Below are 27,724 nucleotides of genomic sequence, written 5' to 3' on the forward strand. Positions count from 1 at the left end.
TATTTTGCACTGAGTTTCTGTGGGTATAATTCAACTTTGGCGGGGGAGCAAAATGGGTGGTAATGGATCAGCTGCCCGTTAACATCTTGTCCAATTTTCTTTTCTATTGATCCACTACAGCCCATTTTGCATCCCTGCCTAAGTTTAAATTTTACCTCCTCTGAATCTAGGTCGTTTATGTAAATTACAAGCAGTGGTGGTCCCAGTACCCTAAGGCTCCCCACTTAGTAGTTCCCCTGACTCTGATATAGCTCCCCAACCAACTACTTCATGTTTCATAGCCTTCAATCATTTTCTTATCCATTCCCAGGGCTTACCCTGAATCCCCACACCTTTGAGTTTAATTAATTGTTTTTCAAGTGAAACTTTATCAAATGCCTTTTGGAAGTCAAGGTACATCACATCATGGGCTTACCACAGTCCACTTGGGTTGTCACTTCCTTGAAGCAGTTGAGAAGGTTGGTCAGGCTTTTAAATGCATATTGACTGGTATTTATTAAGTTGTTATTGTACAGATGGTTTACTCCCGATAATCAATTGCATTACTTTACATGAATTGGAAGTAATATTAATCGATTGTAATTGCCCGTGCTTGTTTTGTCAACCTTTTTGAAAATGAGCACCACATTAGCCTGCATCAAATATGCTGGTATCTCCCCACTGTCCAATGATCGTCAGTGCTTCCCAAATCTCTTCTTTGGTCTCTTTCAGCTCTGTAGGATAAATATCATCTATCTCTGGGGATTTTTTTTTTTACCTAATTAGCCTGTTTATGACTTTAATCTCATTTATAACAAAATCATTGGTTTTACTTGGGATATCTTTGTTTGGAGAAAGCATATAGCTCTTGTTATGTCTTGAGAATACTTGGAAGAAATAATTATTCAGCATATTTACTTTATTATGCTTATCCTCATTTTCAAGTTACATCAAAACTACAGCACAGAAACATGCCATTCAGCCCAACTGGCCTATGCTGGCCATTTATTCTCCACACGAGCCTCCTCCCTCCTTACTTCATTTAACTCTATCAGCATACCCTTCTTATTCCTTCTCCCTCATGTGCTTATCTAGCTTTCCCTTAAATGTTTCTATGCTATTTGCCTCAACTATTCCTTGTGATAGTACATTCTGCATTCTTACCATTCTTTGGGTAAAGAAGTTTCTCTTGAATTCCCTATTGAATTTATTAGTGACTATTTTATATTTCTGACCTTTAGTTTTGGACTCCCCCACAAGTGGAAACATTGTCTCTACTGCTCCCCAACAAACCCTTTCATTATCTTAAAGACCTCTGTTTGCATTTTTTATGGTTTCACTTCTTCTCTGGCTGCCCTCTTGCTGTTGTGGTGCTGAAAGAAGTTTTTACTGTTATGCTTAGCCTCAGTTACTATACTTTTTCCAGTCTCTTTTCCCTTCGCTGATCATCTTTTTAACATGTTTCTGCGATTTCTTGTATTCATCCCATTGGGCCACTTCTCCTTTCACGGCACAGGATTTACACATGTGGTTTTTACTCTTTATTTAATTTGTTGATCCATTTAGGATCACATTTGTTTAATCTGAGCTTGTAGGTTTTAAGGATGTATTTTCCCTGCATGCTCAGCATTATTCCTTTAAAGGTGTTCCATTTGTCTTCTACTGAAGTGTTGTTGAACAACTTCCCTGAATCTATTTGCTTTAGTTATTCCTTCATTTCATCATTCATAAATTTCAAAATTATATGCCTGGCTCCTGGTCTCAGGTATTTCTGATTCCCACATCATGTTAAAATTTATAATTCTGTGGTTGCTGTCACCCTGGGTGCTACGACTTCTATTTACTATATATTTTCTGGATCATTTGCGAATACCAGATCAAAATGAGCATGAAGTCATGTTGGGTCTAGACGTGGTCATGCACCACATCTTCCAACTCTGATTCCAAACAACTTGGGTTTTCCCAGTTTATATTTGGTTGATTCAAGTCTTCCATTCAAATAACTTTCCTGTTCTCACACACCCCCTGACCTCTTCATGGAATAGGGAAAGCAAAGGAATGTTATATGGGAGCCGGACTATACCAATATACACATACCAAATTAAAGGATTTAAACAGAGCGATTATTAAAATAATCTCTGGCTTCTTTTTTCTACTACCAACCATCCCCTAAAGCCCCTGCCCCCTACACCCTCACATCCAACAACAAGTGTGAGGAACTCATAGACTTCTTTGTTACTATGATTGAGATCACCCATTCAGCTTCCTATGCTTCTTACTTCACTTCCCCTTGCCCAACAAGCCAAATCCCTCCTAGGTTTCTCCTACTCTAGACCTAAACCTGAATCTCTATTACTTTCTGTCCCATATCCCTTCATATCCTCTCCAATCTCATCCTGTCCATGAAACCTACCTCCTCTGCCCTTCACCCCATTCTGACTAAATCGATGAACACCCAACTTCCCTTCCTGGACCACAGGCTAGCTGATGTTGTAAATGGTCCCTTCTCCTCAGTTATTTTCCCTCTCCCTTTAGAAACAACCATCATCACCACCCACTCAAAGAATCCATCCTTGACCCCTCTGTCCTTACAAACTACCCCATCTCCAACCTCCCTTTCCTCTCCAAAGTCCTTGAATATGTTGTCATCACCCAAATCTGTGCCCATCTTTCCCACAACTTCATTTTGAATCTCTCTGATCAGGTTTCCAGCCCTTTCACAGTTCGAATCAAAATCACAAATGACATCCCCTGTGACTCTGGCAGTAGCGCACTATCCTTCCTTGTCCTCCTATTCCTCGCTGCATTCTTTGACCATCTTCCTCCAATATCTCTCATCCATTGTCCAGCTCAATCCAAATGCCTTCACTTGCTTCCACTCTTACCTGATCGTAGCCCGAGCATCTCCAGCAATGGCTTTTCTTCCCACACCCGTACTGTTACATCCAAAGTCCACCAAGCATCTATCCTTGTCCTTTTCTATTCAGTCTTAATACTGCCCCATGGCAACATTGTCAACTTCCACACGTATGCTGACGACATCAGTTTTACCACCCCATTAACTCTCTCGGTCCCCTTCACTGTCTCTCTGTTGCCAAGCTGCTTGTCCGACATCCAAAGGCCGATTTTAACTCTGAGCTGGAATCGGGAGTGTGGGAGCCGAAGCGGGTGGCCCAGGAGATTTTAACTCCCGAGCCTCATCTGGAATTCCCTTCCTAAACTCCTCTGCCTCTTCACCTTCCTCTCATTATTTAAGATCCTGCTTAAAACCCATTTTTTTCCCAAGTTTTTGGTCACCCCTGCGGATATTTCATTTTTTGGCTTGGTGTCCATTTTTCTGATTATAGGCATAATTTTAACATGGAGGCGGGATGTCAATGGGTGGGTGAGTAGTCATGTGGGAAACCCGAAAAAATTTTCTGCGCGTCGGATTGCATGATCGCGACAAACTTGAAGGCCCTTAATGTTACTTCCGGGTTTCGCATCTCCAAGCTGTACAGTGGGCATACTGCACACCAGAATGATGTGCTGTGAACTGGAGTATTTAAAGGGCCATTGCAAGTATGGATTTTGAAAGAGAAAGGAGGAATCATCAAAGATGCAGCATCACAGGTTTAGCGACTCCTCTCTTGAGTTGCTACTGGCTGGTGTCAGGAGCAAGAGGGGCATGCTATACCCAGCTGACCGGAGGAAGCAACCTGCCTCTGCCACCAAGAAGGTGTGGCTGGAGTTGTAAGAGGAGCTGAGCAGCAGGAGCACAGTGGCAAGGTTGTGGGTACAGTGCAGGAAGCACCTTAATGACCTAACCAGGTCAGGACAAGTGGGTACAGTTACTGATTCACCTACATCCTGTGGTGTACATTACCCACCCCCTCCACTCTGTCTTGCCAAGCATACTCCATCACATCACTCCTCACACCCATTTAAGTCTCATCATCAACTTACTTTCACTTTCTGTGCACTTCTTCACCCCCCCCATTTGTGAACCCACCTTTCCACTCACCCCAATCCTGATGCAATGTCACGTCTGGTACTCACCCTCTGATGCATCTGTTTCATTGTAAGCCTCACCCAAAGCAATGCATCCATCGGGTGACCCCGTCACCTTCACTCATTCACAGGTCTGTAGGAGAAGAGAATGCAAAATGCACAGGAGAGGAGTAGGACTGGAGGGAGGTCACCACAAATTGTGCCCCTGACAGATGCGGAGGAGGAAGTGTTAGAGCTCAGCTGCACAGTTGAATGTCTGGCCGCCGGAGATGGGGAGACTGGCAACCTGCAAATGGCTGGTGACAGAACTTTAACATCCTTCGTACACATCATGAATTGATGTTATCAATGATTGACCTGTTGCACACCTCTGTATGCTCATTGCAAACTAACTCCTGTGATGATTCTTAATATTGCTTTATGTTCTATTCCAGGGCCTTCACGGATTGATAAGGAGGGTCGTGCCATTGGAGAAGGCAAGTCCTCAGAGGAGCTCCATTCCTCTGAAGGCGTACCGTCACTTCATATCCAGCCGTGCACCAGCGCAGATACTCGCACTTCAGCGGGTCCTGTTAGGCAGATAGTTGGATTGTCATCTGGTGATTCAACACTTACAAGTGTGCATCATCAGCTACTGGTGGCAGGGCCAGCTCTGGAGTGTCTGCGTCGGTGAGGGGGGGGGGGTGGGGGGTGGCGGGGAGGTGGGGAGGCAATCCTCTCCAAGCTCTGCTCAGCTGGACACAGATGATGAACCCCGGGAACCATCGTTGCGATTGAGAATGATTGAAGTACAGCTCCACCTTTTTGAGGTAATGGAAAGGGTGTCATGCACACTCTCCACAATAACGGATAGGATGGAGGAGTCCAACTCCATCGCTGGTGGATTGGTGGCACAGGTAAGTGCGGGAATGTCTGTGATGGAGAGAATGGCAGCCTCCATCGAGCTTCAAGCACGGCTCTCAAATGAGACCATGCAGGCTATGACAACGGCCATGCAGACACTGGATGCCAACATGTCTGCTGCCTTAAACAGTCAGACAGAAACTTCATCCATGGCCTTAGAAAGTGCCACATCTCCTCACCAGCCTGCTGTCCAGTAGAGTGGTGAGAGTGATGTTGCACCGGCCCGGGAGAGGGATGACGGCAAAGGGGGACATGGAAGTGGGAACTCCACTCAAAGCACTCCCACGTCTCTCCCCTTGCCCCGCCACAACCAGTGCCCAGAATGCTGCCTCCTCTCCCAACGTCTGTTTCTGCCCCTGCACAGGTGGAGGTGGAGCAGTCTTTGGCGGGGTCCTCATGGGCTCCAAAACCCAGAGGTCGTTGGCCAAAAGATTTTAAGCAGTCGGGGCATGAATCTGAGCAACCTGCCACTACCTCTGCTGAAGCCACAGAGAATGCACCACGTAGAAGCGTTAGGAAAAGGAAAGCTAAGGTTTTGTGATCACCAAGGGTATGCACAAGGGTCTCTGACACAATGGCCCCGATTTTCAAATCAAATTGTGGGTGCGCTGGGGGATGGGGGGGCTGCAAAAATTGGGAAAATCCTGAGCGGGTGAGGAAATCGGCCCCAACCCGCCGACTTCCAGGTTTCCCACAGGCGGCCTGTGTGTGAGCGCGCGCTTCCCGAATGCGAAAGTCCAGCCAGCAATTAAAGCCAGTGGGATGATAGTTAAAGAACCAAATGTATCTGATTGAGGTACTTAAAGTACTTTATTTCTGACATAGTTAAAACGATTTTAAACTTACCTGGGCGGATTTCACACGGCTTCCGATTCACGTCTGGTGAAACCAGGAGCGAAGGGCCGGGTCAGGCAAAATTAAACAATATAAATTAAATAAAAAAACCATTGCACAAAGTTAAAAAACAAAATTAACCTACCTTTCCAACAATGTCACCTGCACCCCCCTGCTCCGATGTCCGATGTCCCCCTCTCTGATCTCCCCCTCTCCCCCCATGTCTCCCTCTCCAATGTCCCTCTCAACCCCTGAGTCTCCCTCTCCGATGTCCCACTCAGCCCCGATGTCTCCCTCTCTGATGTCCCTTTTAGCCCCCGATGTCTCCCTCTCCGATGTCCCTCTCAGCCCCCTCCCAATCTCCCTCTTCCGCCCCCGATCTCCCCCCCCGATCTTCCCCTCTCCTCCCCCAAACTTCAGTGCCCTCCACTCTCTGTTCCAGCACTGGATGACGTCTCACTCTCTTTCTCTCCCCACCCCTTCGACATTGCAGCTCCTGTCAATCAGGCTGCCTGCTGGGCACAAAACCCGGAAACAACATTTATCACCATCAATTACATCACGTCGGAAAAGGTAAGTTTTTTTTAATTCGGGTTTGCCACGCGCACCTTCACCCCCTCCCGCTGCCAACCCTCCACCATTTCAAAGTTAAGCCCAATGTCATGTTTTTCATTTATATTTGTTTTTCATTAAATGCACATTAAATATTATAATTGTCACCACCATTGCCATGTCTCGCCCATTCTTGAGTCCCTTTTGTGAAAACGCCTTTTCATGTGCTTCATTATGAACTTTAAGACTTGATGCCACCCATTGGGTGCGTGAACAATGGGTGAATGCATGGTTGAAGGACTGTTTTGTGCAAATGGGGGGAGGAGGGGATGGCTGGTGATGGTGGTTTTGGTGGTTTTAGTGGTCATTCCAGGCGGTCTGAGAAGTTCACTATCTTCACTTTGCAGATCTCATTTTGAGAACCTGTTAGACATGAGTGAATCCCTGGCATCACGAGCAGCCATGTACGCCATTGCTCTAGCGATGGGTTCCCCTTCTTCCTCTTCCTCCTCCTTCTCATCGTCTTCTTCAATGTTGCCGGCAGATGAGGATGCTTCATGAGCACATTCAATCTCCTCCACTTGTAACCCTCCCTGATGAGCGATGTTGTGGAGGACGCAACAAACCACTATTATTTTGCATACCCTCGCTGCTGAGTACTGAAGGGCTCCCCGAGATCGATCCATGCACCTGAAGTGGATCTTCAGCATTCCTATGGCTTGTTCAATGACAGACCTGGTGGTGATGTGACAGTCGTTGTACTGCTGCTGTGCCTCGTTGGTGAGGTTTCTCACACGTGTCATGAGCCACGTAGGCAGGGGGTATCCCTTGTCTTCAAGGAGCCAGCCTTAAGTCTGTCTTATGTCGGGAAGAGGGCCGGGATGTTGGACTCGTACAAAATGAAGGAATCATGGCAGCTTCCAGGGAACCAGGCACACATCTGCAGAAACCTCCTCTGGCAGTCGCAAACCAGCTGTGCATTGATGGAGTGATATCCCTTTTGGTTGATGAACAGTCCTGGCTCATGTGGAGGTCCTCGAATTGCTACGTGTGTGCAATAAATTGCGCCCTGTACCTGTGGGAAGCCAGCCAGAAAGTTGAAACCCACTGCCCTTTCAGTCTGGCTGATGTCATTGCAGGGGAAGTTGACGTAGTGAGATGCCCTAGCAAACAAGCCATCCGTCACCTGTCATATACACTTACGTGCAGGTGACTGAGAGACCCTGGAGACGTCACTGGTGGCACCCTAGAAGGATCTGGAAGTGAAGAAATTGAGGGCAGTGGTGACTTTATCTGTAACTGGCAATGCGTGGCCACCACACCCAGTCGGGAGCAGCTCTGCATGAAGGCGTGTGCAGATGTCTGCGACCACCTGGTGACTCAGTCTCAGCCTGCGTAGACACTGCTCCTCAGAGAGGTCCAGGAAGCTCAACCTCTGCCTGTACACCCTTTCACATTGGTAGTGCCTCCTGTGACCTCGGGTCCTCTATTGGTCCCTTCTCTGCTCTTCTCCAGGTCCTTGTTGCGCACCTGTCATGTGCACCTGGAACTCCCAGAACTGCACACCATGCCTGCCGCAGATGGTGATGTGCCTCCTCCTCAGGTGTACTGTTGAATAGATCGATTGCGTCCCCCATCCTGATGTTGCCAGTTTGAGGGGGTCTAAAATGTAGGTAAATATGTCTGAATACAAGAATTCTCATTGTAAACAAATAAATCTCAGTCTAAACACAAAGAACTCCCAGCCAAAGGTTTGTCTGAGAGAACTGGTTGCCCTGCTTTCCTTCACATGTGTCAATCACTGTTTTAAAGGTCCAAATGAGGGCCGGCTGCAACTCGTCTCTGTTTCCATGGCGTGTTTCAGAGGCCACAGGAGACACGTTCAGGAGAAGTTAAGATGGTTTGTGTAACTCAAAACACAAAAATTTAATCTCCTGAAGTGCTTTAAGTATGTTAATTTGCCCTTTAAATATTGGGCCGACGGCTCTAGGTGCCAGAGGGGCTTCTGGATATCGGAAGAGCGCGCACGCATCCAAACGCGTCTGGGTCAAGCCCGGAAGTGGGCGCTTTGGAACCGGGATGCAGTCAAGCTTGGAGAACCGTCTGCTTAAGAATGATTTTATTCTCTAAAGATTTCATTTTGTACTGTCACGGGGAAGCCTCCTCAAAATGTTTCTTGGTGTTCTATTTCAGATCAGTGATAAACCTTATCAAATTTCGGTACTTTCAAAAGCAAAGTACTGTGGATGCTGGAAATCCGAAATAAAAACAGAAAATGCTGGAAAAGCTCAGCAAGTGAGGCAGCATCTTTGCAGAAAGGAATAGAGTCAACATTTCAGGTGGACATGTTTGCAGGGCTTTTCTGTTACTCACCAGAAACATCCCAGTTTTTACCCTGTTCTGTTCTAATGTGCTTTAAAATGACCTCAGTGCATGCGATGCATTTGGCAAGTGAGGAGAACGAGGCAGGGAATCTTGATCACTGATCAGTGACCCCTGCTAGGAAATACACATTCGTGGTTGTCAGATGAGGACACGATGGTTAATGATAATTATCGCAAGTAATTTGTGGCAGAAAATGTTTTGTTATCATTTAAATCTGACCAGTAGACAGTATTTGCAGTGTGTTCAAGACTTTTTATGCAAAATTGCAGTACTTCAACAGTAAATCATGTCACACATGGCAAGTACAGACATTAGCAGCATACTTGTGCTGCCATCGGTGTCTCTGCCTCTGCTCCTTTTATCCATTTCAAATCTTATCGTTTAAGGCGTATTTTGTTTTCCAATTTTCACTTAAAATGTATTAATTCACATTTTCTACATTGAGCTGCATCTGTCACTTATCCGTCCATCCTGCTGTCCTATTTATGTCCCTGGTACAATTTACCATATCCCCTAATGTTGTGCCATCAACAAATATCAATATTGTTCCCTCTATTTCTGAGTCCAACTAATTTTGTATCGAGCAAATTATAATGGCCCCAACAGATAACTGTGCAACACCACTCACCCATGTTTCCAGGCAAAATATCTTTCCCTTCTACCTTTCAAATATCTATCTCCACGTGGCCACATTTTCTTTAATTAAATTTACTATTATCTTTGTCATAAATCTCTTATCTAGTACATTATCAAATGTTCTTTGAAAATCAATATAAACTACATCTACCTAATAGTTAGTCATCTGTCATTGCTTCAGAGAATTTTCGAAGGTTAGTCAAGCATGATACACCTTTTCGAGATGAATAGATTAATTTGTCCTAGGTAGGTAGATTAATAATAAAGAAAGCATAGAACAATCATACAGCCGTTGAGGATTTATTAATCGTATCTTATTTGTTATAAAACATAAATTCAGACCAAATAATAACGTGGATTATGCTATCCCTTTTTATTGGCTTTCACTCAGGTCAGTTATGAGGCACATTTTTTCCCCACACATTACTGTGGCAACGAGGAGCTCAAAAGTGAAATATTTGCTCTTATTTCCCAGAATCTTCCTCCCCTCCAGCATATTGGTCAAATCACTAATAGTTGATGTTTTAGATATTGACCGGAATTAGGTAAAATAATTGGATTTGCAATTGCAACAGCAGAGAATGATACTGTAGAATACAACCCAGCTAAACTAGGGAATCATCAAATGGCGTTTTTCAGTTACTGCACAATTGATCATTATTAGGGCATTGACTTGGTGATGTGTGACAATCCTCGACAAATCTTGCTAATTTCTGTACTTGCCACGTGTGATACTGATTTACTGTTGAAGTGCTGCAATTTTGCATAAAAAGTCTTGAACACACTGCAAATACTGTCTACTGGCCAGATTTAAATGATAACAAAACATTTTCTGCCACAAATTACTTGCGATAATTATCATTAACCACCAGTAATTATTCTGAGATCTTCAAGTGTGCTCAAAACTCTCAGCATTTAAAAACAGTTAGGAATAAATTATTATAGATCATTAAATTCTGCATGAGATGGTTATTATTTCTGATGATTCAGTCTTGATATGTGGATGTTTTCAATTATTTAAAGAACACAAAGCTTAATCATATATCTACATTTTTTTCTGTTCAAATGCATTAAAAAATTGTGCATGCATATCTTCAATAAACAGACTCAAATTTGTAATTAAAACTGATATCAAAATTCTTGTGCATAAAAGTCTGCAAACCATGTTATGCACAATAAATCTTCCTTATCCGCAGCGAGAGCATAAAAGCTAGGCCTTTAAACAAGTAAACTGCAACTCAGTTTACTGAAATATAAAAAAGCAGTTCTGCCAATGAACTCAGCAGATACAACATGCAAATCTTCAGATGGACTCACACACGATATATGCATTACCCAGTAGATGGTTGATTTATGACGACTGCTTCACTGACAAGTATTTAATTACAGCAAAACATGTATAGTAACTGAATTTCATAAGAACTATTTGACAGTGCAGATGCGACCCAGAGTTGTCAAGCTCCAAAAAGAAAGATTTGCATTTATATAGAGCCATACCATATCTCTCAGAAAGTTCTGAAAGCACGTCACATATTCTGAATTTCTCCAAAGTGCTGTGATTGCTGTTATGTAGATAAAGTGACAGCTATTTTGTGCACTTCAAGATTCCAACAAACAGTAATGAGATTTGTTTTTGGTGGTGTTTGTTGAGGGAGGAATGTTGCTCAGAACACCAGGAGAACCCTACGCTCTACTTTTTTTTTTCATTCATGGGATGTGGGCATTGCTGGCAAGGCCAAAATTTATTGTCCTTCCCTAATTGCCCTTGAGAAGGTGGTGGTGAGCCGCCTTCTTGAACCGCTGCAGTCCGTGTGGTGAAGGTACACCCACAATGCTGTTAGGTAGGGGTTTCCAGGATTTTGACCCAGTGACAATGAAGGAACGGCGATATATTTACAAGTCAGGATGGTGTGTGACTTGGAGGGGAACGTGCAGGTGGTGGTGTTCCCATGCGCCTGCTGCTCTTGTCCTTCTAGGTGGTAGAGGTCACGGGTTTGGGAGGTGCTGTTGAAGAAGTCTCGGCGAGTTGCTGCAGTGCATCCTGTAGATGGTACACACTGCAGCCACGGTGCGCCGATGGTGGAGAGAGTGAATGTTTAAGAAGGTGGATGTGGTGCCAATCAAGCGGGCTGCTTTGTCCTGGGTGGTGTCGAGCTTCTTGAGTGTTGTTGGAGCTGCACTCATCCAGGCAAGTGGAGAGTACTCCATCAAACTCCTGACTTGTACCTTGTAGATGGTGGAAGATTCTATAGACTCTGGAACAGTTCCTACAGATTGGAGGGTGGCAAATGTAACCCCACTATTTAAAAAAGAAGGGAGAGAAAAAACAGGGAATTACAGACCAGTTAGCCTAACATCAGTAGTGGGGAAAATGCTAGAGTCTATTAAAAAGATGTGATAACAGAACACTTGGAAGGCATTAACAGGATTGGACAAAGTCAGCATAGGTTTATGAAAAGGAAATCATGCTTAACAAATCTACTGGAGCTTTTTGAGGATGTAACTAATAGAATAGATAGGGGAGAACCAGTGGATGTGGTGTACTTGGATTTTCGGAAGGCTTTTGATAAGGTCCCACACAAGAGGTTAGCATGCAAAATTAAAGCACATGGGATTGGGGAGAATATACTGGCATGGATTGAGAAATGGTTGACAGACAGAAAACGGAGAGTAGGAATTAACCGGTCTTTTTCCGGGGGGCAGGCAGTGACTAGTGGGGTACTGCAGGGATCAGTGCTTGGGCCCCAGTTATTCACAATATATATCAATGATTTGTATGAGGGAACTAAATGTAACATTTCCAAGTTTGCAGACGACACAAAGCTGAGGTGGAATGTGAGCTGTGAGGAGGATGCAAAGAGGCTCCAATGTGATTTAGACAAGTTGGGTGAGTGGGCAAGAACGTGGCAGATGCAGTATAACGTGGATAAATGTGAGGTTTTCCATTTTGGTTGTAAAAACAGAAAGGCAGATTATTATCTGAATGGTGATAGATTGGGAAAAGGGGAGGTGCAATGAGACCCGGGTGTCCTTGTACACCAGTTGCTGAAAGCGAGCATTCAGGTGCAGCAAGCAGTTAGGAAGGCAAATGGTATGTTGGCCTTCATTGCAAGAGGATCTGAGTACAGGAGCAGGGATGTCTTACTGCAGTTATACAGGGCCTTGTTGTGTGCAGCTTTGGTCTCCTTATCTGAGGAAGGATGTCCTTGCCATGGAGGGAGTGCAATGAAGGTTTACCAGACTGATTCCTGGGATGGCAGGACTGACGTATAAGGAGAGATTGGGTCGAGTGGCCTATATTCGCTAGAGTTGAGAGGAATGAGAGGTGATCTCATCGAAACATATATAATTCTAACAGGACTAGACAGACTAGATGCAGGGAGGATGTTCTCGATGGCTGGAGCGTCCAGAACCAGGGGTCACAGTCTCAGGATACGGGGTATACCATTTAGAACCGAGATAAAGAGAAATTTCTTCACTCAGAGGGTGGTGAACCTGTGGAATTCGCTAACCACAGAAGGCAGTGAAGGCCAAGTCATTAGATGTATTCAAGAGGGAGATAGATATATTTCTTAATGCTAAAGGGTTCAAGGGATATGGGGAAAGAACGGGAACAGGGTACTGAGTTAGACGATCAGCCATGATCATTTTGAATGGTGGAGCAGGCCCGAAGGGCCGAATGGCCTACTCTTGCTCCTATTTTCTATGTTGCTATGTTTCTCTGAAAGGCTTTGAGGAGTCATCAATAATACCCTGGTATCTTTAAGATTCACCTGAACTGATCCAAATAAATATTGGGATGACTGAGGCCATTGTTTTCAATCGCCACCACAAACTCCATTCCCCAGCCAATGACTCCATCCCCCTCCTGGCCACTGGTTGAGGCTGAACCAGACAGTTCGCAACCTTGGTGGCCCATTTGACCCTGAGATGAGCTTCCGACCACATATCCGCTCCATCACCAAGACCGCCTACTTCCACCTCCTTAACATTGTCCTTCTCCACCCCGCCTCAGCTCATCTGGTGCTGAAACTTTCATTCATGCCTTTGTTACCTTTAGGCTCGACTGTTCCAATGCTCTCCTGCCGGCCTCCCATCTTGCACCTTCCATAAACTTGAGCTCATCCAAAACTCTGCTGCCTGTATCCTAACTCCCACCAAGTCCCGTTCACCCCTCACCCCTGTGCTTGTTTACCTACATTGGCTCCCGGTCTGGAAATGCCTTGATTTTAAAATTTTCATCCTTGTTTTCAAAGCCCTCAATGGCCTCGCCCCGCCCTATCTATGTAAACTCCTCCAGCCCTATAACTGTTCAAGATCTCTGTGCACCTCCAATTCTGGCCTCTTGCTGATCCCCTTTTTTCATTCCATTATTGGCGGCCGTGCCTTCAGCTGCCTAGGCCCTAAGCTCTGGAATTCCCTCCCTTAACCTCTCCACCTCTCTACCTGTCTCCCCTCTTTTAAGATGGTCCTTAAAATCTTCTCTTTGACCAAGCTTTTGGTCACCTGTCCTAATATCGCCTTATGTGACTCGGTGTCAAATTTTGTTTGATAACGCTCCTGTGAAGTGCCTTGGGATGTTTTACTATGCTAAAGCCGCTATAAAAATGCAAGTTGTTATTGTTGTTGTTTTTGTTGCTGTTGTTGAATTAGGCGCACTGGACCTCAATTTAACAGACAGCATCTCCAACAATGCAGCACTCCCTCGATGCTTCATTGAAGTACCAGGATAGATTATGTGCCCAATACCGATTTAGAACCCGTAGGCCTTCAACTCACAGGCAAGAGGATGACCAACTAAGTCAGGCTCCACACACTTCAGACACCTTTGTTGAAATAGCAGACAAAGATATTTGGGCCAATTTTAATTTCAGCACTCATCGGGCTGATGTCATCAACGAGAGGATCAAACCATTTTGATAGTCAGGCCTCATTTGAATCCCAATGGTGCATTTTCAGTGTTGATTCAGGTGCTCACCAATTTAGAGGGTGGGATTTCTGGGGGGCCTGGTGCCTATTTGAATTGTGCTTGCACCTCTTAAAGCGTGGTGTTATTCAACTGTGTTCAAATTGTTGGTGCAATTTCACAATTTGGGTAAGAAACGTATCATGCTAGAGTTGCAAGGTTCAGCGATACATTGTTGGAGCTGGTGAGGTCCTGGAGACAGGTTCACCTCCCTTCCAATAGCAGGAGGGTGCCCAGCCAGATTCTACAACTGGCCTGGAGAGTGGTGGCAAAAAATGTAAATACAAGGAGCATCAGCCCCATGTTATGGATGCAGTGCCGCAAGAGGTGAGAATGATGTCTTGCTATCTCTGTTTCTCAGCATGAGATCTTGCCATAGCACTGCCCCACTAGCACTCCAAACACCTCCCTCCCTCCCCACGGCACATGATCCTCCTCCAATCACAAGGGACATTGCACCAACCTTCCTTCTCTTTATGATCATAGATGATCAGTTAGTAGCTGAACGTTAAATAAGTGGAAGCCTTTACGGTTCATGGAGGCTGTTGGCTCATTGGCAGGTACCCTGATGCCTATATGGTTGCAGTCAATCACACACTGTATTGGGGAAAAAATATTTGTTTGCAAAACTTACTGCTTGTTCCTGGTGTCCATAGACAGTGTGATAAACTGGTTTTCCTTTGTGAAGAGGGCATAAGTCAGCTCATTGATGCAGGCATGGATTGCAGACTGACTAATATTACTTATGTCATCCACTGCGGTCTGGAAAGAGCCCGAGGTGAAATAATTGAGGGTTGTAGTGACTTTCACTGCCAAAAATAATGCAGTAACAACTGTAACAGTGTGCTGCAGGTCTTACTGTAAGAGACCGCACATGTCTGTGACAGCCTCTCTGGAAATACACAGCCTCTTTACACACTGCTCCTCAGTAAACTGGAGGTAAGTGACTCTGGGCCTAAAAACCCTACGGGCAGGGTAAGGATACGCTCCTCCTTTGTGAACTCCTAACAGCCCCAACTACAGTTTCCTGAGTGGCCAAGATAACTCCCATGTTCTACAGTATCTAGTACCTTCTTTTTTTTTTATTCGTTCACGGGATGTGGCCGTCGCTGGCGAGGCCAGCATTTATTGCCCATCCCTAATTGCCCTCGAGAAGACTTTGAAGCAAATTTTAATATAAATACAGTGATGTCCAAGTCAACAATGCCTGCATAAATCAAGTAATGTTTTTTTCAGAACAGAATCCAATGACCTGAGTACTTGCAAGTGAGTGCCACTTTGAAAAGTGCTTGAAATGGCCATTTATAGGAACATAGGAACAGGAGTAGGCCATTCAGCCCCTTGTGCCTGCTCCGCCATTTGATAAGATCATGGCTGACCTGTGATCTAGCTCCATATACCTGCCTTTGGCCCATATCCCTTAATACCTTTGGTTGCCAAAAAGCTATCTGTCTCACATTTAAATTTAGCAATTGAGCTAGTATCAATTGCCGTTTGCGGAAGAGAGTTCCAAACTTCTACAACCCTTTGTGTGTAGAAATGTTTTCTAATCTCACTCCTGAAAGGTCTGGCTCTAATTTTTAGACTGTGTCCCCTACTCCTAAAATCCCCAACCAGCGGAAATAGTTTCTCTCTATCCACCCTATCTGTTCCCCTTAATATCTTATAAACTTCGATCAGATCACCCCTTAACCTTCGAAACTCCAGAGAATACAACCACAATTTGTGTAATCTCGCCTCGTAACTTAACCCTTGCTGTCCGGGTATCATTCTAGTAAACCTACGCTGCACTCCCTCCAAGGCCAATATGTCCTTCCGAAGGTGCGGTGCCCAGAACTGCGGTGCAGTCTAACCAGGGTTTTTTATAGCTGCAGCATAACTTCTGCCCCCTTGTACTCCAGTCCTCTAGATATAAAGGCCAGCATTCCATTAGCCTTCTTGATTATTTTCTGCACCTGTTCATGACACTTCAATGATCTATGTACCTGAACCCCTAAGTCCCTTTGGACATCCACAGTTTTTAACTTTTTACCATTTAGAAAGTACCCTGTTCTATCCTTTTTTTGATCCAAAGTGGATGACCTTATATTTGTCTACATTGAATTCAATTTGCCACAGTTTTGCCCATTCACTTAATCTATCAATATCCCTTTCCAGCCTGTACCACCTAGTAGTACTGGGCAGGTCCAGCACTGTGCATTCCTTCACCTATTTCGCATGAAAATAGCATTGGGGTCTTACTGACATCATAGGGCACCGATTTGAATACTGAAATGAGGCTCACAAAACGGCGATAGCTGGAGCAGTAGCGATTTTTGGAAGACTACCACTCTGAACCTACTTGGTGGAGGCAATGAAAATCAGCCCCACTGGCATTTATTGATTAGAAAGATTAACTTGAAAACAGATTGTGCGAATGGGTCAGTGCCAGTGAGACTTAACTTTTCCAGTGTTGGCTCATTAGTTGATACAGTTGGGATAATTTTCCAATTTTGAACTCCTGCATTACTCACCGGTAGTGCATGTCAGAAATGTGGGTGCATGCTGCACGTGTGTTTCTGACAATTTGAATAAATAGTTGGAAAATTGTCCACTGTGCACGACCAGATTTCTAATATATGCTCCTGGAGGGTAAGGCTTCCTACTAGGATTGTAAAGTCAAAAAGTGACTTGCTGAAACATGGGGGAGATTTTCAATTTGCCACCAGAATGTAAAATTGGCCATTATTGAAACCACCCGATTTTAATTTCCATTGATTTCAATGGAAACAACAATCAGGCAGTTTCTATAATAGAAGGCTGATCCGCAATGGCAGTTTTACATCCCAGCGGCAAGATGAAAATCTACTCCATAGAAACCAGGAAGATCTGACATTCAATCCTTGCTGTGTGCCAAGATCTGTAATCATAGACAGGATAGCAGTAGAGTACTTCATTTGCCCTCAGAGGACTGGGTTAGGCAGGGGAAAGTTAGCCATGGTTCCTGCTCCTGATCAGTTTGGAGTGAACCCTGCTGGAAGTCCACAAATGTGGATGTTGGGGGATAACAGGATCAGACCTGGTCGTGATGTCTAACACAGTCAAACAACCTGACAGCGCAGATGAAAATTTACTATGTGGGTGACTAGCACTCATGGAACTGTATCCCACCAATAAATCAATGGATTGAGGAAAGTAGAGGAGGAAAAAGGTTCTTTTTTTCTCAACAGGTTTTGTTGCTACATGGGTAGCCTCACGCTGTGTCCTTTCTGCCACATTTACAGGCATCAGAGAAGGGTGGCAGGAGGAAACACATCTGTTGCTATCCTGAGAGATTTCACCATCATCTGCACACGTTCCTACTTGCCACTTGTATCGGGCATTGCTCAGCATAGTTACTGATTTGCAGGGAAAGAAAGGTAGCATGAAACGCACCGAAAATTGGTGCGAGTTGGCAGCTTAGAGTTTTCGATTGGGCATGATCTTGATCAGAAGTATGCCAGAGTGTGCATGGCGCTTGTCAAAATCATAGGTCTCATTAAAATATTCTGGACGAGCTTGAAACATTAGAAATGCATCTGATTTGCCTGTTAGTGGGGAGAGGAAATAATGCGCTGCTGTAGGATGTAAAAGCCTGATGGAACTTAATGGCCAGGCATTGTTTTTGCTGTGCCCAAGCAAGTTAAAAACTATCTGTGAGGTCAACTGGGAGGACAGCGAGTCCCTCTCGCTTCTAAGATGCAGCTGTGGGAATTCTGCTACATGAGGTAAGGCAGAAGAGGCAGGCACTGTTTGGAATGGAGAGATGCAGGCCCCCAAAGAAAGCTAATCAAAGAAAGCAGAGCTACACTGATCTCATTGGTATCATTGGGGCTGCTTTCCTGCAGATCAGTGACTATGCTGAGCAGTGCACAATACAAGTGGCAAGTAGGAAAGTGTACAGAAGATGGTGAAGTCTCTCAGGAGAGCAGCCGAGGTGTTTCCTCCTGCCACCCTTCTCTGATGCCTGCAAATGTGGCAGAAAGAACACACTGCGAATCTACCCGTGCAGCAACACATGTGATGCTGTCTGGAGCAGGTCCATCTCAGGACTTAGCTGCCGTGAGATGAGGGCCATTTCATTTCCAAGGGGATAGTTACAGGTTTAGGCTTTAGCATAGATATTCTCTCAGGTACTGTGGTTCTGCTTACTTCAGTAAACAGTCTTAAGGGTCAAATTTCTGCGGGCATTCTTCTGCTCATCTTCTGTAACTTTAGCGGAAGCAGGAAACCCTGTTTATGCCTTTTTTCTGGGCTCTTCCACTAAAGTTATAGCGGATGACTGAGAAATCTCCTCCTTAGTGTCTTATATTCAGGGGTGTGCCTGTACTGCTTAACATCTAACTATATGACAGCATAAGCAAGGGGTGTAACAATAGGATACCCTTCTAGTCTAAACTGGATATTGTGGGGAATAAATTCAACTCACTGCCACCTGTGATCCACCTGCAAAACCGGCTGCCAGCAGTTGGAAATTATGGGGCATCTCAGCCACTCATTGATGCCCAGTTCACCACCACCACCACCTTCTCAAGGGCAAGTAGGGACGGGCAATAAATGCTGGCATCGCTAGCGACGCCCGCCTCCCATGAACCAATAAAAAAAAAGTTACAGGCAGGCCTGTAAATGGGCAAGCAACCCGCCCACCAGAAACAGATGTAAGTCACTTACATAGGCAAATCAAGGTCCTACACCAAAATAGCTGCCATGAGACAGCTCGGGCGTGTGGAGAGATCGTTCCCCAACTCTGTGCCCGTTTTGGATGTAAGTTTCCTGCATTACAATATTGACTATGGGGTGGTGGGGGGGTGGATTTTAAACCCCCAGGACGGGCGGGAGAGGGGCGGGCTGAGGGGGGGGGGATTTAATTCTTAAAAATGTGAAACCTGACCCCAGTCCATCGCGAATGCGCCTACTTCCGGTTTAACCAGGACAGGTTGGGGGAGGGGTGAGTGTCTTGCGCTCGAGAGGTGGGTCAGCAATTTAAATAACTTAATGAGGATGCCTGCCTCAGATTTTAGCAGCCATTTCGATTTAGCAGCTGCGGGTCAGGTTTTCCAGGGCTCGGGAAAGCTGGCAGTTGAAGGGAGGCGAGAACTGCCGGCTCCAGTTGGCAAGTGCTTTTCCAGCACTGCTTGTGGGCCAGGAGGAGCAGGAGGAGCAATCCTGCCACAATCGGCCTCCCTCCCTGTGACCTTCCGACCCCCACATGACCTGCTGACCCCCTGTGATCCTATGCTGACCTGCGGCCACCAGATCCCCCCACGATCCGATGTCCCCCCCAACTCCGATCTCCAGGCCAACCTGCAATCTCCAGACCCCCCGGTGATCTCTTCCCCCCTCCGCGATTTCTGCCCCCCTGCGATCTTCCCCGCCCCCCGCGATGTCTCCACGCCCCTCCCGCGATCTCTCCCTCACTCCTCTCCGGTCCCCAGCTGCGGCCTTCTACTGCAAGACTTGCCGCCCGCCAGCCAGCCCCTCAATCTGGCTGGCTGCCAGCCAGGAAACGGAGAAAAAAATTCAAATGAGGTCTGGCTGTTAAATTGGCCGGGACCTCTGCCCTCCTTGTACTTTCGGGTTTCCCGGTCACTACAAGTCGCCCCCTCTCCCTCCCTGCCACCCCGTAAAAATCAAGGCCTACATTTCAGAAGTACTTAATTGGCTGTGAAGTGCTTTAGGACGTGCTGAGGCCATGAAAGGCACAATGTAAATGCAAGTCTTTTTCTTTTTAAGTTGAATTTGTCCCCATGTCTTTTACACACGTCACCATGTGAGCTTCTCTAAGCTTTTTGAAGGCAATTTGAAACAGTTGGTGAGACCAGGTTAGTTACGAGTCATTAAGGGGCTTCATTTCACAGACAGCAATTGAATATACAAAGTAACATCCAAAGCAAGTTCTACTTGCTTAGTTCAAAAAACCATTCTCTCCTCGAAAACATCGGAAAAAAATTATAAATCACACCTTTTGTGGGCTGACTTACTTGTTTTTGGCAATACTTTTCTTTCAAACGACTTCTAATTGCTCAAGCTAATCTCTGGCATTTTAAATTCCAGCTGCTGGCTCCAGACTTACACCTTACAGTTTCTTATTTAAAAGCTCATTGCTCATGTATTTTTTTCCCTTTGCATCCCCAGGCAGGGGAGGACTAAGATAACGATTTCTGACCCTTAGTGCTTCACCAATAAGCTTGCCAATAAAACCAATAAAACTCTCTTTCCCTCTTGGGGTATGAGATTTAAAAAAGACGTTTCCTTCTGTTCTTAAGACGAATAACATAGAATTACATAGAATGTACAGCACAGAAGCAGGCCATTCGGCCCAACAAGTCCATGCTGGTGTTTATGCTCCACACGAGCCTCCTCTCACCCTTCTTCAATGAAATAGGGGCATTCTAGTTAATGGGCCTGGAATGAGAAAATTGATGCTCATTATATCAGTTGTAAATTCCACAAACCAACTCAGCTTGCTCAACTCGATACATATATTCAATGTCTGCAGCCTTTCCTTTCATATCTGCGTGCAAATTCATTTTGTTTTAAAACACAGCCCTCAAACCTAACTCAATCCCAAAAGACATTCTCTGGAGAAAAAAATGATCAAAAATCGCAATATGTGACAAGGCCTCTAATAGAATGATGTAGCCAGACATTCCATAATCTTCTGCCACTCAGGTTGCGCCTGGGAGGAGCACAAGATTATGTTTAACAGTGCACATCACATAGACACCAAGACAAAGCACTGTAGAAAGAAGTATAGTTGCCAACCACTCGTGACTGAGCATCATCTTTCTGAATGCACTCTCACACTTTGCTGGATAAGTTGCCAATTTCAGGACCTGTGAAACCTTTGACCTATCCCTTCTCTGCATGCACGGTTTAGTATACACTTTAGGCTGGATTTTCCTGTGAAAATAACGGCAAGGCTAACAGGGCTCACCGTTATTTCTGCGCTTCTGGTACAGCAACTTACGGCGACCGCATATGAGCAGTCAAACGCAGAAATCCGGAAATTGCTGTACCAAATGCCCTGCTCCTCCGTAAACTCCGCAAGAATGACATCTCACCGGCTGGCTTGCCGTTCAAATGAATGGAACGGCATGAAGTTCCTGCACTGAGCTGATGGATACGAACTAATCTCGCCAAAAATGGTATGTCAAGTTATTTCAAGTCTGAACACATTGTTAACGGTGTGGTAAGTCTTAATGACTGCCAAACAATTACTTTGGCACCGAAAATTAACTTTACAGGTATGGAGTCTCATTCCTTCGGATTTTAATTGTTGGACATTTTAAAAAAAATGTACATTTTTATTTTTTTACTTTATCTTTCTGTCTCTTTTATCTCTGTCTCTTAATTCAAAATCTTTTACGTCCACTTGAGAGGGCTTTGCTTTAACGTCTCATCCAAAAGATGGCACCTCAGACAGTGCAGCACTGGAGTGTCAGGCTACATTTTGTGCTCAAATCCTTGGACTGGAATTTGAACTCACAACCTTCTGAGAGGTGAGAGTGCTTACCACTGAGTCACAGCTAGCACCTTAAAAGAAAAGCCATATTAGCTTTTCTCTCAAATATGTGTACATTTTACCATCAATATCATCCATAGGACACCACCTCTTACAGTGCAGTACTGGCATCTCAGGCTAGATTTTGTGTTCAAGTTTCATAGAGTGGGGCTTTGAACCCACAATCTTCTGACTCAGAGGCAAAACTGCTACCACTGAGCCACAGCTAACAGCCATTCCTTTCTCCTTGCAAATCTTTTCTGCACTTTCACCATACTTTTTGTAGTATGGAAACCAGAACTACATGCAGTGATCTAACTGTGATCTAACCAAGGTTCTCGATTACTTCCCTATTTTTTAATTTTATTCCTCTACAAATGAACCCAGCACGCTGTTTTCACTCGTATTAGCTTGGTGGCTATGTTTAGTAATTTATGTATCTGTATTCCAAGATCTTTTTGCTCTTCTACCAATTTAGTTTCTTACCTTCCAAGGAATAAGCGGCCTCCTTATTTTTCCTACCAAAATGAATCTTCTTACACTTTACTATATTGAATTTAATTTTCCACTGATCCACCCATTCTGCAAGCTTGTTTATAACTTCCTGGGCCCGATTTTAACTCCCTGGCGTGAACATGACAAAGCGAGTGGAGTGACCGTCTGGGAACGGCAGCAAGCAAGCTCTACCGATTTTAACGGCAGTCCTCGTTAATATGGCTGAGAAGTCGGCGGAAGTGGTTGCCTGGCCGTTAAAATCAGGAAGCAAGAGGTCACTGCTGGGGACCCAGGGGTACGGTCCCCAGCACAAAGTATGTGCGCCAGGAGGGGAATCCTGGTCGGGGGAGAGGGGAGTGAGCCCGGGGCAGGGCAGATCAAAGGTCTCCTTGTGGGGCCCGGAGGAGCATTGCTGGACCACAAGGAAACTAAAAAATAAATTTAAAACTTGTTTTGCTAGGCCTCTTCTGGCCCTGGCTGATGTTCCCAGCAGGTTTTTTTCTGATGGGGAAGCCACCACTGCTCCCCACTCATGCCTCAGCTAAAATGGCAGATCAGGCCCCGATGACATCATAAGAGCTCAACCTGTAAATTTGAAGAGTACCCCTCGTTGAGTTATATTGAGTTGCATTGAGCCGACAGCACAGAAACAGGCCATTTGGCCCAACTGGTCTTTTGCCAGCGTTTATGCTCCACACGAGCATCCTCTCTCCCTACTTCATCTACCCCTATCAGCATTCCCTTCTATTCCTTTCTCCTTCATGTGCTTATCTAGCTTCCCCTTAAATGCATCTACGCTATTTGCCTCAACAACTCTTGTGTTAGTGCGTTCCACATTCTTACCATTCTTTTGGTAAAGATGTTTCTCCTGAATTCTCTATTGGATTTGTTAGTGACTACCCAAAAACCTTTAGTTTTGGACTCCCCCAAAAATGGTAACATTTTCTCTATGTCTTCCCTATCAAAAACCTTTCATTATCTTAAAGACCTCTATCAGGTCACCCCTCAGCCTTCTCTTTTCTAGAGAAAAGAGCCCCAGCTTGATTCGTCTTTCCTGATAAGTATATCCTCTCAGTTCTGGTATCAACCTTGCAAATCTTTTTTGCACCCTCTCCAGTGCCTCTATTGTCTTTTTATAATATGGAGACCAGAATTGTGCACAGTACTCCAAGGGTGGTCTAACCAAGGTTCTATACAAATTTAACATAATTTCTCTGCTTTTCAATTCTATCCCTCTAGAAATGAACCCTAGTGCTCGGTTTACCTTTTTTATGGCCTTATTAACCTGCATCGCTACTTTTAGTGATATGTGACTCTGTACCCCTAGATCCCTTTGCTCCTCTATCCCATTCAGATTCTTGTTATTCAAGCAATATGTGGCCTCCTTATTCTTCCTATGAAAATGCACCACCTCACACTTATCTACATTGAAATTCATTTGCCAATTATATGCCCATTCTGCTAGTTTTAGTAATGTCTTCTTGCATTTTAACACATTCTTCCTTTGTGTTAATTATTCCCCCCAATTTTGTGCCATCCACAAATTTTGAAATTATACCTCCGATTCCCCAGTCCAAGTCATTGATATAATTGTCCTTGCCCCCTGCAGTTTAATACTGCCCGGAGGAAGGCTGAGGAGGCAGAGTGCTCCTCCGGGCCCCACAAGGAAAGTTAGGGCCTCCTTCCCCCCACCTGTATTGCCTCCAAAAACCTCCTGATCTGGACTTACCTTTGCTGGGGACTGATCCCAGGGGACCTGGTGGCAGCTTTCTGCCATGCTTTCTTGCTCCTACCCTCCAGCGGCATCATTGGCACCAGGTTTGGGTGGGAGTCAGACCTAACTGATTTAAATGAGGCCCATGAATTAAAATGGCCCAGACCTCAATTGGTGAGCTGGGGAGAGCCTGACGATTGCGCTAGAGGCTCTACACTCACATCTTGGCCCCAGTTAAAATCAGGGCTATACAGACTGGGAAAATTCCTGGTTCAATCTCTGATCAATGCTGAGTTAGCTGATCTCAGGGGTAGGAGCTTTACTAATTACCTCAGAGTTTCCTGTTTCATTTTCTAACCTGACACACAAAGTGAATCTATTTCAGGTAGGGATGTTAGCCTCAGAAGGTAATTCTGAATAATTCAGACTTTAACAATAGCAGGGGTTTCCACCGCACTTCCAGCAAAGTAATGCCTGTGGAGCAGGAGCAGCTCTAAGGAATTTCCGGGCCAATAGCTTTTGGGCATTAGTGTTGGATGCCAGCCAAATTGACACCACGGTAAAGGTGTGTAAAATAACATTCATCACTGGACGTAGCAATGGAGCCGCTGCCTTTTCAGTTGCATGTAGAAATGAAAGATTAAAGCAGAAATAGGTTCCTCTCATGTAGACCTAGTGGTAAAATGTCAGGAATCTCAACTAGACAGCAGTGAGTACAAACCCACATTTAACTGAGATTCACACTTTCTTCCCCCTTATGCAAGTGTTGGTGATTCCTGCAAGACCACTAATTGATGTAGCACCGCTGATGTGAAGCATCAGAGTGCCTCCATTTCACACTCAACACAATGAACGTTTCCTGATTTTACAAAAAAAAGTCCACTAAACAGTAATACAGATGCATGCAGTATTTTCTGAGGCGAAAGCACCATTTTAAACACAGCATAAAATACTTTTGTAACATAAATGGACAACAGTTGGTGGCACTGTATTTGCATTTGTTTTACGCTGGTTTTTACATTCCGGCATAAACGAATGAGCTCCACGGGAAATTTTGGTTTAAGTTCCCATTGGCAAGATCAGCACAGAAACTTTGTAAATTTTGGCATAATTTCTGTGTAAATGCAATCAAGGAAATTAGGGGCCAACATTGGACGATTTAGCCATTGACAACACCATTCTGAAGTGCTGATTAAAAGGTGCCTAGGCTCTCTTTGCTTCACACAATCTTAACATGAGAAAGCCTTTCAGAACTGTATGGCATGATAAAATTGATTCAAAGAAAGAAATGTAAGTCAAAGCTTTACTTTCATTGAGCTATACAATCAGTGCTAATTATAGCAGTTACATTTCAAAGACCTGTTGCGAAACTACCCAGCTGCGGACACTTTCAGTGTTGCTCCCCATCCATGATATAATTTATCACTGTAAAGTCTTCAACATAAAAAAAGGCTTTTCTCATGCCCTTCATATTTTCCAGATGCATCCTGAATAAAAGATTTTCAGTGCAGTGGCAACATCTGCAATAATACATCTGTTTCATAGTTGTTTTCCTTCTTACACTTCAAAAATTTTTAACTCAGAATTGCCCTTTCGTATCATAAATCCGTTCAGTTACCCACTTGAGAGAAACTTATCGCCACCAGATAGTAGAATAAAGTGGCACTGATCTCCAATTCTTTTGGCAATACCCAGGATTACCCAATTCTGCTCTTGGGGTATTTTGACACCCTGAGGATAATGTTGAGTAATTTTCATGGGTGGAAAACTGGCAGTAGCAGATCAGCTGCCCATTATACACCCAGCCCGATTTCCTTTCCATTGAAGTAAATGGAAAGCAAACTCGGGCGGGGTGTATAATGGGCAGCTGATCTGCTACTGCCAGTTTTCCGTTCCTCTGCTGAAAAGTTCTTGGAAGGATGAAAGTCTAAATAAATTATACCACGATTTGAAACCAGGGTCCACTCAAACTCTAGTCCAGTAATTAATCAACTGGACTACTTAATGCTTAGCTATCCATCGAGTACTGAAAGTATTCTTTCGCCTCAGGAAATTCAGTATTGATAGTGCAATAATATTGCTAACGGCTAGTCATTCTTACAATGTTCCATATGTCTTAATATGTCAGTTCATCATGCTTCTAAATCTGGATATAAAGTTATCATTACCATAATGAGAGGCAGTTCCAGAAAATGTTGTGTTTAAGACTGTATTATAAAATACTCAGAGCCTGCATTAAATCAGAAACTGTTGACAAGACTACATAGAGTGTGGAAATTAGATACTACTTAATGACACATCTGTTGCATTTTCATTGCCCGCAGAATTTTTGACTAATGACATCAATGTGCTTTCATTCAGCAACATTACATTTTTTTAGCAAGGTTCGTTAGTAATTCAGAGGACATTATTTTCAGTTAAAAGGGATTGTTCCAATATTTTGTGACCCATATGATAGTGCGCATTCAAAATTTAGACTTTCAACAGTTCTCTCTCTGATGATTTCCCATTTCCTGGATGGGAGATGTAATCTATCCTTCTGGTAAGCAACTTTCTTTTTGCTATTTATAAATCCATTAAATTATTTTCCAAAATAATTTATTCCTACAATCGCGGAGGGCGGGGTCCTCGGGCAGCTGCAGCCCAGATTATTTTTGTGGGCCCTGGAGGTGCATTCCTGCTCCTTTGAGGCCGACAAAAATAATTCAAGACTTAACATTTGCTGGCCTTCTTCTCCTCCATCGTCCGTGACAGTGGTCGAAGCCTGCACCATGTAGGATCCGACCAGTTCCTACCAATAATGGAAATCGGGGTCATATTTGTGTCATAAGACTCCGATTTCCATCTTAAAAGAGGCCTATTGCCTGAAACAGGCGGGCGCTTTGGACACCCAGAGGCAGCCGCCTTTTAAAATGGTGCTGGCTGGATTACCAGTGTCAATAGGGCAGTAAAGCTACCAATCCCATTTTGAGACTGTTGCCGCCTGTTAACGCCAGGTGAAGGCAGTGAAAATTGACCCCCATCATGTTATATTTTTTGCTCATATGTTCATGACTGCATACTTATCTATATTGAAGGCCAGACTTTTTAAGATGCAAGTAATTTTCAGCTGCTGGATGTTAGGACACAGCTCAGTCTGTGTCAGGAAGAGAAAGAGAGACAGAGAGACTAAGACTTCTTTGTCAGTTGCCTTAACTGTGAGATGAGGAGGAGGTTGGCCATTTAGCTGTCAATCAAAGTTACTACCCTTTAATGTATGAGCACAAGGTTCCTCGATGTCTGCTTTAGATAAACCCCACACCACGTGAATGAAATGGAGTGATACCTCGACCCTCAATTATTGCAAAGGAACCATTTTCTCACAATAGTAGGAAATGCTTGAATTTATGTACAACAATCTCCTTTTGAACAACTAATCAACACTTCATAAACCACTGTAACCAGTCTGGTTTCAAGCTTCTGGGTTATTGTTGAGAAAAATGCTGAATTTAACATTACAGAAATATTATATAAAATCCACCTCAGGCAACACAGGAAAAATCCAAATTGCTACAGAAATTGACTTCTGCAAACATTTGAAAGTTTACTTAATGCTTCCACGACCTAATTTATTGTTTAATTTTTATATTTCTTCCTCCTTAATTTAAAATGCAATGCGATTCCTTCCTAGATTTTTCCCCTAAAACATTCTGATGTCCCTCTGTACTTCTATTCGAATTATTTATTTTCATATGTCATATATGAGGCC

Source organism: Heptranchias perlo, chromosome 6 (genome assembly GCF_035084215.1).
Source record: "Heptranchias perlo isolate sHepPer1 chromosome 6, sHepPer1.hap1, whole genome shotgun sequence".
Lineage (NCBI taxonomy): Eukaryota > Metazoa > Chordata > Chondrichthyes > Hexanchiformes > Hexanchidae > Heptranchias > Heptranchias perlo.